Here is a 12,990-nt window from a genome sequence, read left to right as displayed (position 1 = left end):
CCAGAGTGGCTGTTGGCAATTTACATCCCGCTCATCAGCGTAGCAAGGCTCCCGTTTCTCCATGGCCTGTCCTCTATTTCTGGTTTTGACACTTTATTCAGCATGGCCCTTTTGACCGATGGGAAGCGAGACTTCTTTGTAGCGCTGATTTGCCTTTCCAGGTTGCTTGGTTGGCCAAAAAGGGCGTATGCGTTTTTTAATGAATATATTCAGGAAAAAACGCATACGCCCTTTTTGGCCAAGGGCATCATTGTCGAGGTTTCGCCGCTTTTGCTGTGCTTTAAAGGCGATTCGAATCTACCTCCTGAAATCTGTTTCCTGCAATTTTGCGTTGCTTTCAAATCCTCTTCGTTGCCTTCCCTCAAAATATTTGTGGCCGAGAGTTATCATTTATAACTCTGCAGGTTTGTGAATTGCAGTGCCCCTGAGCTCCATTTTTCAACTCACTTTCTTGAAGGCTGGCCGCAAAAGCGCAGGATTGCTTCAGGCCCTATTCTGGTTCCGGGCGCAGGCTGAGCCTGTGGTTAATTCTTCTTCCTGATGGGAAAATAGTGTGGCCTGTGTCTGTCCCAACACCTAGAGCTAGTCTCTCATTGGTTCCCCCTCTTCCCGTTCATCGTCAGGACAAATTGCAACCTGTACGGAACAGGAGGTTAGAGGTGCTGATTCTCCAAGGAGGGAGATTGCTAGTAAAGCAGCTGGGATGGCGAACCCTAGCACAAGGAGATGAGAATTGAAGAGCGTTTTAGAAACGTTTCCCGATCACACGGTGTACCATCTTCTGGGTTTCTCATGCATGTTTTCGATGTAGGAAGATGCCCTTGAACCTGGAGATTTGGGACCCATGGGATGGGTACCACGCAGTATTCCTTTAAAGGGTCTGCGTTTGCTCCCCCAACCTCACCAAACCTCTCAGCCCCTGAGTGTCCACCGTTATGTCTCAATCAGCTGTGGGTCTAGGTATTGTCAATCCATGTGGCATCACAGCCCCTGAACGAATTTTGTAAGAATTTCTCTCTCTTTCACTGTCTTTGTTTCACGGGTTTTTTAAAGTAATTGATGTTTTTTTTTAAATATAAGCAAATTTTTTTTTAAGATTTCTTTAGTGATTGATTGATTGATTGATTGCTATGTTGGGTCTTCGTTTCTGTGCTAGGGCTTTCTCCAGGTGTGGCAAGTGGGGGCCACTCTTCATCGCGGTGCGCGGGCCTCTCACTATTGTGGCCTCTCTTGTGGCGGAGCACAGGCTCCAGACGCGCAGGCTCAGTAGTTGTGGCTCACGGGCCTAGTTGCTCCACGGCATGTGGGATCTTCCCAGACCAGGGCTCGAACCCGTGTTTCCTGCATTAGCAGGCAGATTCTCAACCACTGCGCAACCAGGGAAGCCCAGTAATTGATTTTTATAATGGGGTTTAGCTGCTTTTCACTGCTGTGTTTATGCCGCTTTACATCCACATGTCTCACTTACAGAGAGATATCAATACATAGGTTTTAAGATTCTTACTAGTCAGATATATTCTACGGCGGTGAATAGGAGATGTTGAGTCCAGTTCACTGAGCAAGGAGTAGGTCTTGTCTATTACATATTGGGTTTATGGAACGGTATCTGAGCTAATTTCAAACCCTTGTTTTATGCATCACCCCACCTCTCCCTTCCCGTTAAGCAGCCATAGTGTGTTTTCTAAACGTGTGACGCTGTTCTGTTTTGTAATTCAGTTCAAGTGTAGCGGTTTTTCCATTCCCTCTATAAGTGATATCTTAGGATCAGTGTCTTTTTCTGTGTGACTTTTTTCACTTAGAATCGTCTTACCTAAATCCACTCATCATGCTGCTACTAGCCTTATGACGTTGATTTCATGGCTGAGTGATATTCCTTTGTACATAAGGACCACAACTTCTTTATGCATTTTTCTCTTTCCTGGGATATTTAAGGTGTAACGAAGTGGAGGTTCTTGTCAACAGAGCAGCCCTAAACTTTGGGGTGCCTGTGTCTTGCTGATTTTTAGTTTTCCCAATTTATACGCCCATGAGTGGAAGTGCCCTATGCTCTGTAAGCTGAGGTTTTTAGATGTTTCAGGACACACCGTACACTTCTCCAGAGTGGCTGTTGGCAATTTACATCCCGCTCATCAGCGTAGCAAGGTTCCCGTTTCTCCATGGCCTGTCCTCTATTTCTGGTTTTGACACTTTATTCAGCATGGCCCTTTTGACCGATGGGAAGCGAGACTTCTGTGTAGCGCTGATTTGCCTTTCCAGGTTGCTTGGTTGGCCAAAAAGGGCGTATGCGTTTTTTCCTGAATATATTCAGGAAAAAACGCATACGCCCTTTTTGGCCAAGGGCATCATTGTCGAGGTTTCGCCGCTTTTCCTGTGCTTTAAAGGCGATTGGAATCTACCTCCTGAAATCTGTTTCCTGCAATTCTGCCTTGCTTTCAAATCCTCTTCGTTGCCTTCCCTCAAAATATTTGTGGCCGAGAGTTATCATTTATAACTCTGCAGATCTGTGAATTGCAGTGCCCCTGAGCTCCATTTTTCAACTCGCTTTCTTGAAGGCTGGCCGCAAAAGCGCAGGATTGCTTCAGGCCCTATTCTGGTTCCGGGCGCAGGCTGAGCCTGTGGTTAATTCTTCTTCCTGATGGGAAAATAGAGTGAGCTGTGCCTGTCCCAACACCTAGAGCTAGTCTCTCATTGGTTCCCCCTCTTCCCGTTCATCGTCAGGACAAATTGCAACCTGTACGGAACAGGAGGTTAGAGGTGCTGTTTCTCCAAGGAGGGAGATTGCTAGTAAAGCGGCTGGAATGGCGAACCCGAGCACAAGGAGATGAGAAATGAAGAGCGTTTTAGAAACGTTTCCCGATCACACGGTGTACCATCTTCTGGGTTTCTCATGCATGTTTTCGATGTAGGAAGATACCCTTGAAACTGGAGATTTGGGACCCCTGGGATGGGTACCACGCAGTATTTCTTTAAAGGGTCTGTGTTTTCTCTCCCAACTTCACCAAACCTCTCAGCCCCTGAGTGTCCACCCTTATGACTGAATCAGCTGTGGGTCTAGATATGGTCAATCCAGGTGGCATCACAGCCCCTGAACGAATTTTGTAAGAATTTCTCTCTCTTTCACTGTCTTTGTTTCACGGGTTTTTTAAAGTAAGTGATTTTTATAATGGGGTTTAGCTCCTTTTCACTGCTGTGTTTCTGCCGCTTTACACCCACTTGATTCACTTACAGAGAGATATCAATTCATAGGTTTTAACATTCTTATTAGTCAGATATATTCTTGGGTGGTGAATAGGGGGTGTTGAGTCCAGTTCACTGAGCAAGGAGTAGGTCTTGTCTATTACATATTGGGTTTATGGAACGGTATCTGAGCTAATTTGAAACCCTTGTTTTATGCATCACCCCACCTCTCCTTTCCCGTTAAGCAGCCATAGTGTGTTTTCTAAACGTGTGACTCTATTCTGTTTTGTAAGTCAGTTCAAGTGTAGCGGTTTTTCCATTCCCTCTATAAGTGATATCTTCTGATAAGTGTCTTTTTCTGTGTGCCTTATTTCACTTAGAATCGTCGTAGCTAAATCCACTCATCATGCTGCTACTAGCCTTATGACGTTGATTTCATGGCTGAGTGATATTCCATTGTACATAAGGACCACAACTTCTTTATCCATTTTTCTCTTTCCTGGGATATTTAAGGTGAAACGAAGTGGAGGCTCTTGTCAACAGGGCAGCCCTAAACTTTGGGATGCCTGTGTCTTGCTGATTTTTAGTTTTCCCAATTTATACGCCCATGTGTGGAAGTGCCCTATGCTCTGTAAGCTGAGTTTTTTAGATGTTTCAGGACACACCGTACACTTCTCCAGAGTGGCTGTTGGCAATTTACATCCCGCCCATCAGCGTAGCAAGGCTCCCGTTTCTCCATAGCCTGTCCTGCATTTCTGGTTTTGACACTTTATTCAGCATGGCCCATTTGACCGATGGGAAGCGAGACTTCGTTGTAGCGCTGATTTGCCTTTCCAGGTTGCTTGGTTGGCCAAAAAGGGCGTATGCGTTTTTTAATAAATATATTCAGGAAAAAACGCATACGCCCTTTTTGGCCAAGGGCATCATTGTCGAGGTTTCGCCGCTTTTCCTGTGCTTTAAAGGCGATTCGAATCTACCTCCTGAAATCTGTTTCCTGCAATTCTGCCTTGCTTTCAAATCCTCTTCGTTGCCTTCCCTCAAAATATTTGTGGCCGAGAGTTATCATTTTTACCTCTGCAGGTTTGTGAATTGCAGTGCCCCTGAGCTCCATTTTTCAACTCGCTTTCTTGGGAGGTGGCCGCAAAAGCGCAGGATTGCTTCAGGCCCTATTTTGGTTCCGGGCGCGGGCTGAGCCTGTGGTTAATTCTTCTTCCTGATGGGAAAATAGAGTGAGCTGTGCCTGTCCCAACACCTAGAGCTAGTCTCTCATTGGTTCCCCCTCTTCCCGTTCATCCTCAGGACAAATTGCAACCTGTACGGAACAGGAGGTTAAAGGTGCTGATTCTCCAAGGAGGGAGATTGCTAGTAAAGCGGCTGGAATGGCGAACCCGAGCAAAGGAGATGAGAAATGAGGAGCGTTTTAGAAACCTTTCCCGATCACACGGTGTACCATCTTCTGGGTTTCTGATGCATGTTTTCGATGTAGGAAGATACCCTTGAACCTGGAGATTTGAGATCCATGGGATGGGTACCACGCAGTATTCCTTTAAAGGGTCTGCGTTTGCTCCCCCAAGCTCACCAAACCTCTCAGCCCCAAGAGGGTCCATTCTTATGTCTCAATCAGCTGTGGGTGTAGATATGGTGAATCCAGGTGGCATCACAGCCCCTGAACGAATTTTGTAAGAATTTCTCTCTCTTTCACGGTCTTTGTTCACGGGTATTTTAAAGTATTTGATTTTTGTAATGGGGTTTAGCTGCTTTTCACTGCTGTGTTTCTGCCGCTTTACACCCACTTGACTCACTTACAGAGAGATATCAATACATAGGTTTTAACATTCTTACTAGTCAGATATATTCTTGGGCGGTGAATAGGGGGTGTTGAGTCCAGTTCACTGAGCAAGGAGTAGGTCTTGCCTATTACATATTGGGTTTATGGAACGGTATCTGAGCTAATTTGAAACCCTTGTTTTATGCATCACCCCACCTCTCCTTTCCCGTTAAGCAGCCATAGTGTGTTTTCTAAACGTGTGACTCTATTCTGTTTTGTAATTCAGTTCAAGTGTAGCGGTTTTTACATTCCCTCTATAAGTGATATCTTATGATAAGTGTCTTTTTCTGTGTGCCTTATTTCACTTAGAATCGTCGTAGCTAAATCCACTCATCATGCTGCTACTAGCCTTATGACGTTGATTTCATGGCTGAGTGATATTCCATTGTACATAAGGACCACAACTTCTTTATCCATTTTTCTCTTTCCTGGGATATTTAAGGTGTAACGAAGTGGAGGTTCTTGTCAACAGGGCAGCCCTAAACTTTGGGGTGCCTGTGTCTTGCTGATTTTTAGTTTTCCCAATTTATACGCCCATGAGTGGAAGTGCCCTATGCTCTCTAAACTGAGTTTTTTAGATGTTTCAGGACACACCGTACACTTCTCCAGAGTGGCTGTTGGCAATTTACATCCCGCACATCAGCGTAGCAAGGCTCCTGTTTCTCCTTGGCCTGTCCTACATTTCTGGTTTTGACACTTTATTCAGCATGGCCCTTTTGACCGATGGGAAGCGAGACTTCTTTGTAGCGCTGATTTGCCTTTCCAGGTTGCTTGGTTGGCCAAAAAGGGCGTATGCGTTTTTTCCTGAATATATTCAGGAAAAAACGCATACGCCCTTTTTGGCCAAGGGCATCATTGTGGAGGTTTTGCCTCTTTTCCTGTGCTTTGAAGGCGATTCGAATCTACCTCCTGAAATCTGTTTCCTGCAATTCTGCCTTGCTTTCAAATCCTCTTCGTTGCCTTCCCTCGATATATTGTGGACGAGAGTTATCATTTATAACTCTGCAGGTTTGTGAATTGCAGTGCCCCTGAGCTCCATTTTTCAACTCGCTTTCTTGGGAGCTGGCCGCAAAAGCGCAGGATTGCTTCAGGCCCTATTCTGGTTCCGGTCGGCAGGCTGAGCCTGTGGTTAATTCTTCTTCCTGATGGGAAAATAGAGTGAGCTGTGCCTGTCCCAACACCTAGAGCTAGTCTCTCATTGGTTCCCCCTCTTCCCGTTCATCCTCAGCACAAATTGCAACCTGTACGGAACAGGAGGTTAAAGGTGCTGATTCTCCAAGGAGGGAGATTGCTAGTAAAGCGGCTGGAATGGCGAACCCGAGCACAAGGAGATGAGAAATGAGGAGCGTTTTAGAAACCTTTCCCGATCACACGGTGTACCATCTTCTGGGTTTCTGATGCATGTTTTCGATGTAGGAAGATACCCTTTAACCTGGAGATTTGGGACCCATGGGATGGGTACCACGCAGTATTCCTTTAAAGGGTCTGCGTTTGCTCCCCCAACCTCACCAAACCTCTCAGCCCCAAGAGGGTCCATCCTTATGTCTCAATCAGCTGTGGGTCTAGATATGGTCAATCCAGGTGGCATCACAGCCCCTGAACGAATTTTGTAAGAATTTCTCTCTCTTTCACGGTCTTTGTTCACGGGTATTTTAAAGTATTTGATTTTTATAATGGGGTTTAGCTGCTTTTCACTGCTGTGTTTCTGCCGCTTTACACCCACTTGACTCACTTACAGAGAGATATCAATACATAGGTTTTAACATTCTTACTAGTCAGATATATTCTTGGGCGGTGAATAGGGGGTGTTGAGTCCAGTTCACTGAGCAAGGAGTAGGTCTTTTCTATTACATATTGGGTTTATGGAACGGTATCTGAGCTAATTTCAAACCCTTGTTTTATGCATCACCCCACCTCTCCTTTCCCGTTAAGCAGCCATAGTGTGTGTTCTAAACGTGTGACTCTGTTCTGTTTTGTAATTCAGTTCAAGTGTAGCGGTTTTTCCATTCCCTCTATAAGTGATATCTTATGATAAGTGTCTTTTTCTGTGTGACTTATTGCACTTAGAATCCTCGTAGCTCAATCCACTCACCATGCTGCTACTAGCCTTATGACGTTGATTTCATGGCTGAGTGATATTCCATTGTACATAAGGACCACAACTTCTTTATCCATTTTTCTCTTTCCTGGGATATTTAAGGTGTAACGAAGTGGAGGTTCTTGTCAACAGGGCAGCCCTAAACTTTGGGGTGCCTGTGTCTTGCTGATTTTTAGTTTTCCCAATTTATACGCCCATGAGTGGAAGTGCCCTATGCTCTGTAAGGTGAGTTTTTTAGATGTTTCAGGACACACCGTACACTTCTCGAGAGTGGCTGTTGGCAATTTACATCCCGCCCATCAGCGTAGCAAGGCTCCCGTTTCTCCATGGCCTGTCCTGCATTTCTGGTTTTGACACTTTATTCAGCATGGCCCTTTTGACCGATGGGAAGCGAGACTTCGTTGTAGCGCTGATTTGCCTTTCCAGGTTGCTTGGTTGGCCAAAAAGGGCGTATGCGTTTTTTAATAAATATATTCAGGAAAAAACGCATACGCCCTTTTTGGCCAAGGGCATCATTGTCGAGGTTTCGCCGCTTTTCCTGTGCTTTAAAGGCGATTCGAATCTACCTCCTGAAATCTGTTTCCTGCAATTCTGCCTTGCTTTCAAATCCTCTTCGTTGCCTTCCCTCAAAATATTTGTGGCCGAGAGTTATCATTTTTACCTCTGCAGGTTTGTGAATTGCAGTGCCCCTGAGCTCCATTTTTCAACTCGCTTTCTTGGTAGCTGGCCGCAAAAGCGCAGGATTGCTTCAGGCCCTATTCTGGTTCCGGGCGCAGGCTGAGCCTGTGGTTAATTCTTCTTCCTGATGGGAAAATAGAGTGAGCTGTGCCTGTCCCAACACCTAGAGCTAGTCTCTCATTGGTTCCCCCTCTTCCCGTTCATCCTCAGGACAAATTGCAACCTGTACGGAACAGGAGGTTAAAGGTGCTGATTCTCCAAGGAGGGAGATTGCTAGTAAAGCGGCTGGAATGGCGAACCCGAGCAAAGGAGATGAGAAATGAGGAGCGTTTTAGAAACCTTTCCCGATCACACGGTGTACCATCTTCTGGGTTTCTGATGCATGTTTTCGATGTAGGAAGATACCCTTGAACCTGGAGATTTGAGACCCATGGGATGGGTACCACGCAGTATTCCTTTAAAGGGTCTGCGTTTGCTCCCCCAAGCTCACCAAACCTCTCAGCCCCAAGAGGGTCCATTCTTATGTCTCAATCAGCTGTGGGTGTAGATATGGTGAATCCAGGTGGCATCACAGCCCCTGAACGAATTTTGTAAGAATTTCTCTCTCTTTCACGGTCTTTGTTCACGGGTATTTTAAAGTATTTGATTTTTGTAATGGGGTTTAGCTGCTTTTCACTGCTGTGTTTCTGCCGCTTTACACCCACTTGACTCACTTACAGAGAGATATCAATACATAGGTTTTAACATTCTTACTAGTCAGATATATTCTTGGGCGGTGAATAGGGGGTGTTGAGTCCAGTTCACTGAGCAAGGAGTAGGTCTTGTCTATTACATATTGGGTTTATGGAACGGTATCTGAGCTAATTTGAAACCCTTGTTTTATGCATCACCCCACCTCTCCTTTCCCGTTAAGCAGCCATAGTGTGTTTTCTAAACGTGTGACTCTATTCTGTTTTGTAATTCAGTTCAAGTGTAGCGGTTTTTACATTCCCTCTATAAGTGATATCTTATGATAAGTGTCTTTTTCTGTGTGCCTTATTTCACTTAGAATCGTCGTAGCTAAATCCACTCATCATGCTGCTACTAGCCTTATGACGTTGATTTCATGGCTGAGTGATATTCCATTGTACATAAGGACCACAACTTCTTTATCCATTTTTCTCTTTCCTGGGATATTTAAGGTGTAACGAAGTGGAGGTTCTTGTCAACAGGGCAGCCCTAAACTTTGGGGTGCCTGTGTCTTGCTGATTTTTAGTTTTCCCAATTTATACGCCCATGAGTGGAAGTGCCCTATGCTCTCTAAACTGAGTTTTTTAGATGTTTCAGGACACACCGTACACTTCTCCAGAGTGGCTGTTGGCAATTTACATCCCGCACATCAGCGTAGCAAGGCTCCTGTTTCTCCTTGGCCTGTCCTACATTTCTGGTTTTGACACTTTATTCAGCATGGCCCTTTTGACCGATGGGAAGCGAGACTTCTTTGTAGCGCTGATTTGCCTTTCCAGGTTGCTTGGTTGGCCAAAAAGGGCGTATGCGTTTTTTCCTGAATATATTCAGGAAAAAACGCATACGCCCTTTTTGGCCAAGGGCATCATTGTGGAGGTTTTGCCTCTTTTCCTGTGCTTTGAAGGCGATTCGAATCTACCTCCTGAAATCTGTTTCCTGCAATTCTGCCTTGCTTTCAAATCCTCTTCGTTGCCTTCCCTCGATATATTGTGGACGAGAGTTATCATTTATAACTCTGCAGGTTTGTGAATTGCAGTGCCCCTGAGCTCCATTTTTCAACTCGCTTTCTTGGGAGCTGGCCGCAAAAGCGCAGGATTGCTTCAGGCCCTATTCTGGTTCCGGGCGGCAGGCTGAGCCTGTGGTTAATTCTTCTTCCTGATGGGAAAATAGAGTGGCCTGTGCCTGTCCCAACACCTAGAGCTAGTCTCTCATTGGTTCCCCCTCTTCCCGTTCATCCTCAGGACAAATTGCAACGTGTACGGAACAGGAGGTTAAAGGTGCTGATTCTCCAAGGAGGGAGATTGCTAGTAAAGCGGCTGGAATGGCGAACCCGAGTACAAGGAGATGAGAAATGAGGAGCGTTTTAGAAACCTTTCCCGATCACACGGTGTACCATCTTCTGGGTTTCTGATGCATGTTTTCGATGTAGGAAGATACCCTTGAAACTGGAGATTTGGGACCCATGGGATGGGTACCACGCAGTATTCCTTTAAAGGGTCTGCGTTTGCTCCCCCAACCTCACCAAACCTCTCAGCCCCAAGAGTGTCCACCCTTATGTCTCAATCAGCTGTGGGTCTAGATATGGTCAATACAGGTGGCATCACAGCCCCTGAACGAATTTGGTAAGAATTTCTCTCTCTTTCACTGTCTTTTTTTCACGGGTTTTTAAAAGTAATTGATTTTTATAATGGGGTTTAGCTGCTTTTCACTACTGTGTTTATGCCGCTTTACACCCACTAGACTCACTTACAGAGAGATATCAATACATAGGTTTTAAGATTCTTACTAGTCAGATATATTCTTGGGCGGTGAATAGGGGGTGTTGAGTCCAGTTCACTGAGCAAGGAGTAGGTCTTGTCTATTACATATTGGGTTTATGGAACGGTATCTGAGCTAATTTGAAACCCTTGTTTTATGCATCACCCCACCTCACCTTTCCCGTTAAGCAGCCATAGTGTGTTTTCTAAACGTGTGACTCTGTTCTGTTTTGTAAGTCAGTTCAAGTGTAGCGGTTTTTACATTCCCTCTATAAGTGATATCTTCTGATAAGTGTCTTTTTCTGTGTGACTTATTTCACTTAGAATCGTCGTAGCTAAATCCACTCATCATGCTGCTACTAGCCTTATGACGTTGATTTCATGGCTGAGTGATATTCCATTGTACATAAAGACCACAACTTCTTTATCCATTTTTCTCTTTCCTGGGATATTTAAGGTGTACCGAAGTGGAGGTTCTTGTCAACAGAGCAGCCCTAAACTTTGGGATGCCTGTGTCTTGCTGATTTTTAGTTTTCCCAATTTATACGCCCATGAGTGGAAGTGCCCTATGCTCTGTAAGCTGAGTTTTTTAGATGTTTCACGACACACCGTACACTTCTCCAGAGTGGCTGTTGGCAATTTACATCCCGCCCATCAGCGTAGCAAGGCTCCCGTTTCTCCTTGGCCTATCCTGCATTTCTGGTTTTCACACTTTATTCAGCATGGCCCTTTTGACCGATGGGAAGCGAGACTTCTTTGTAGCGCTGATTTGCCTTTCCAGGTTGCTTGGTTGGCCAAAAATGGCGTATGCGTTTTTTCCTGAATATATGCAGGAAAAAACGCATACGCACTTTTTGGCCAAGGGCATCATTGTCGAGGTTTCGCCGCTTTTCCTGTGCTTTAAAGGCGATTCGAATCTACCTCCTGAAATCTGTTTCCTGCAATTCTGCCTTGCTTTCAAATCCTCTTCGTTGCCTTCCCTCAAAATATTTGTGGCCGAGAGTTATCATTTTTAACTCTGCAGGTTTGTGAATTGCAGTGCCCCTGAGCTCCATTTTTCAACTCGCTTTCTTGGGAGCTGGCCGCAAAAGCGCAGGATTGCTTCAGGCCCTATTCTGGTTCCGGGCGCAGGCTGAGCCTGTGGTTAATTCTTCTTCCTGATGGGAAAATAGAGTGAGCTGTGCCTGTCCCAACACCTAGAGCTAGTCTCTCATTGGTTCCCCCTCTTCCCGTTCATCCTCAGCACAAATTGCAACCTGTACGGAACAGGAGGTTAAAGGTGCTGATTCTCCAAGGAGGGAGATTGCTAGTAAAGCGGCTGGAATGGCGAACCCGAGCACAAGGAGATGAGAAATGAGGAGCGTTTTAGAAACCTTTCCCGATCACACGGTGTACCATCTTCTGGGTTTCTGATGCATGTTTTCGATGTAGGAAGATACCCTTTAACCTGGAGATTTGGGACCCATGGGATGGGTACCACGCAGTATTCCTTTAAAGGGTCTGTGTTTGCTCCCCCAACCTCACCAAACCTCTCAGCCCCAAGAGGGTCCATCCTTATGTTTCAATCAGCTGTGGGTGTAGATATGGTCAATCCAGGTGGCATCACAGCCCCTGAACGAATTTTGTAAGAATTTCTCTCTCTTTCACGGTCTTTGTTCACGGGTATTTTAAAGTATTTGATTTTTATAATGGGGTTTAGCTGCTTTTCACTGCTGTGTTTCTGCCGCTTTACACCCACTTGACTCACTTACAGAGAGATATCAATACATAGGTTTTAACATTCTTACTAGTCATATATATTCTTGGGCGGTGAATAGGGGGTGTTGAGTCCAGTTCACTGAGCAAGGAGTAGGTCTTGTCTATTACATATTGGGTTTATGGAACGGTATCTGAGCTAATTTGAAACCCTTGTTTTATGCATCACCCCACCTCTCCTTTCCCGTTAAGCAGCCATAGTGTGTTTTCTAAACGTGTGACTCTATTCTGCTTTGTAATTCAGTTCAAGTGTAGCGGTTTTTCCATTCCCTCTATAAGTGATATCTTATGATAAGTGTCTTTTTCTGTGTGACTTATTGCACTTAGAATCGTCGTAGCTCAATCCACTCACCATGCTGCTACTAGCCTTATGACGTTGATTTCATGGCTGAGTGATATTCCATTGTACATAAGGAGCACAACTTCTTTATCCATTTTTCTCTTTCCTGGGATATTTAAGGTGTAACGAAGTGGAGGTTCTTGTCAACAGGGCAGCCCTAAACTTTGGGGTGCCTGTGTCTTGCTGATTTTTAGTTTTCCCAATTTATACGCCCATGAGTGGAAGTGCCCTATGCTCTCTAAACTGAGTTTTTTAGATGTTTCAGGACACACCGTACACTTCTCCAGAGTGGCTGTTGGCAATTTACATCCTGCCCATCAGCGTAGCAAGGTTCCCGTTTCTCTTTGGCCTGTCCTGCATTTCTGGTTTTGACACTTTATTCAGCATGGCCCTTTTGACCGATGGGAGGCGAGACTTCTTTGTAGAGCTGATTTGCCTTTCCAGGTTGCTTGGTTGGCCAAAAAGGGCGTATGCGTTTTTTCCTGAATATATTCAGGAAAAAACGCATACGCCCTTTTTGGCCAAGGGTATCATTGTGGAGGTTTTGCCTCTTTTCCTGTGCTTTGAAGGCGATTCGAATCTACCTCCTGAAATCTGTTTCCTGCAATTCTGCCTTGCTTTCAAATCCTCT

The sequence above is a fragment of the Balaenoptera acutorostrata genome, chromosome 7 (genome assembly GCF_949987535.1).
Source record: "Balaenoptera acutorostrata chromosome 7, mBalAcu1.1, whole genome shotgun sequence".
NCBI classification, from domain to species: domain Eukaryota; kingdom Metazoa; phylum Chordata; class Mammalia; order Artiodactyla; family Balaenopteridae; genus Balaenoptera; species Balaenoptera acutorostrata.
The sequence above is the reverse complement of the archived record's forward strand: the minus strand, read 5'-3'. Positions refer to the sequence as shown.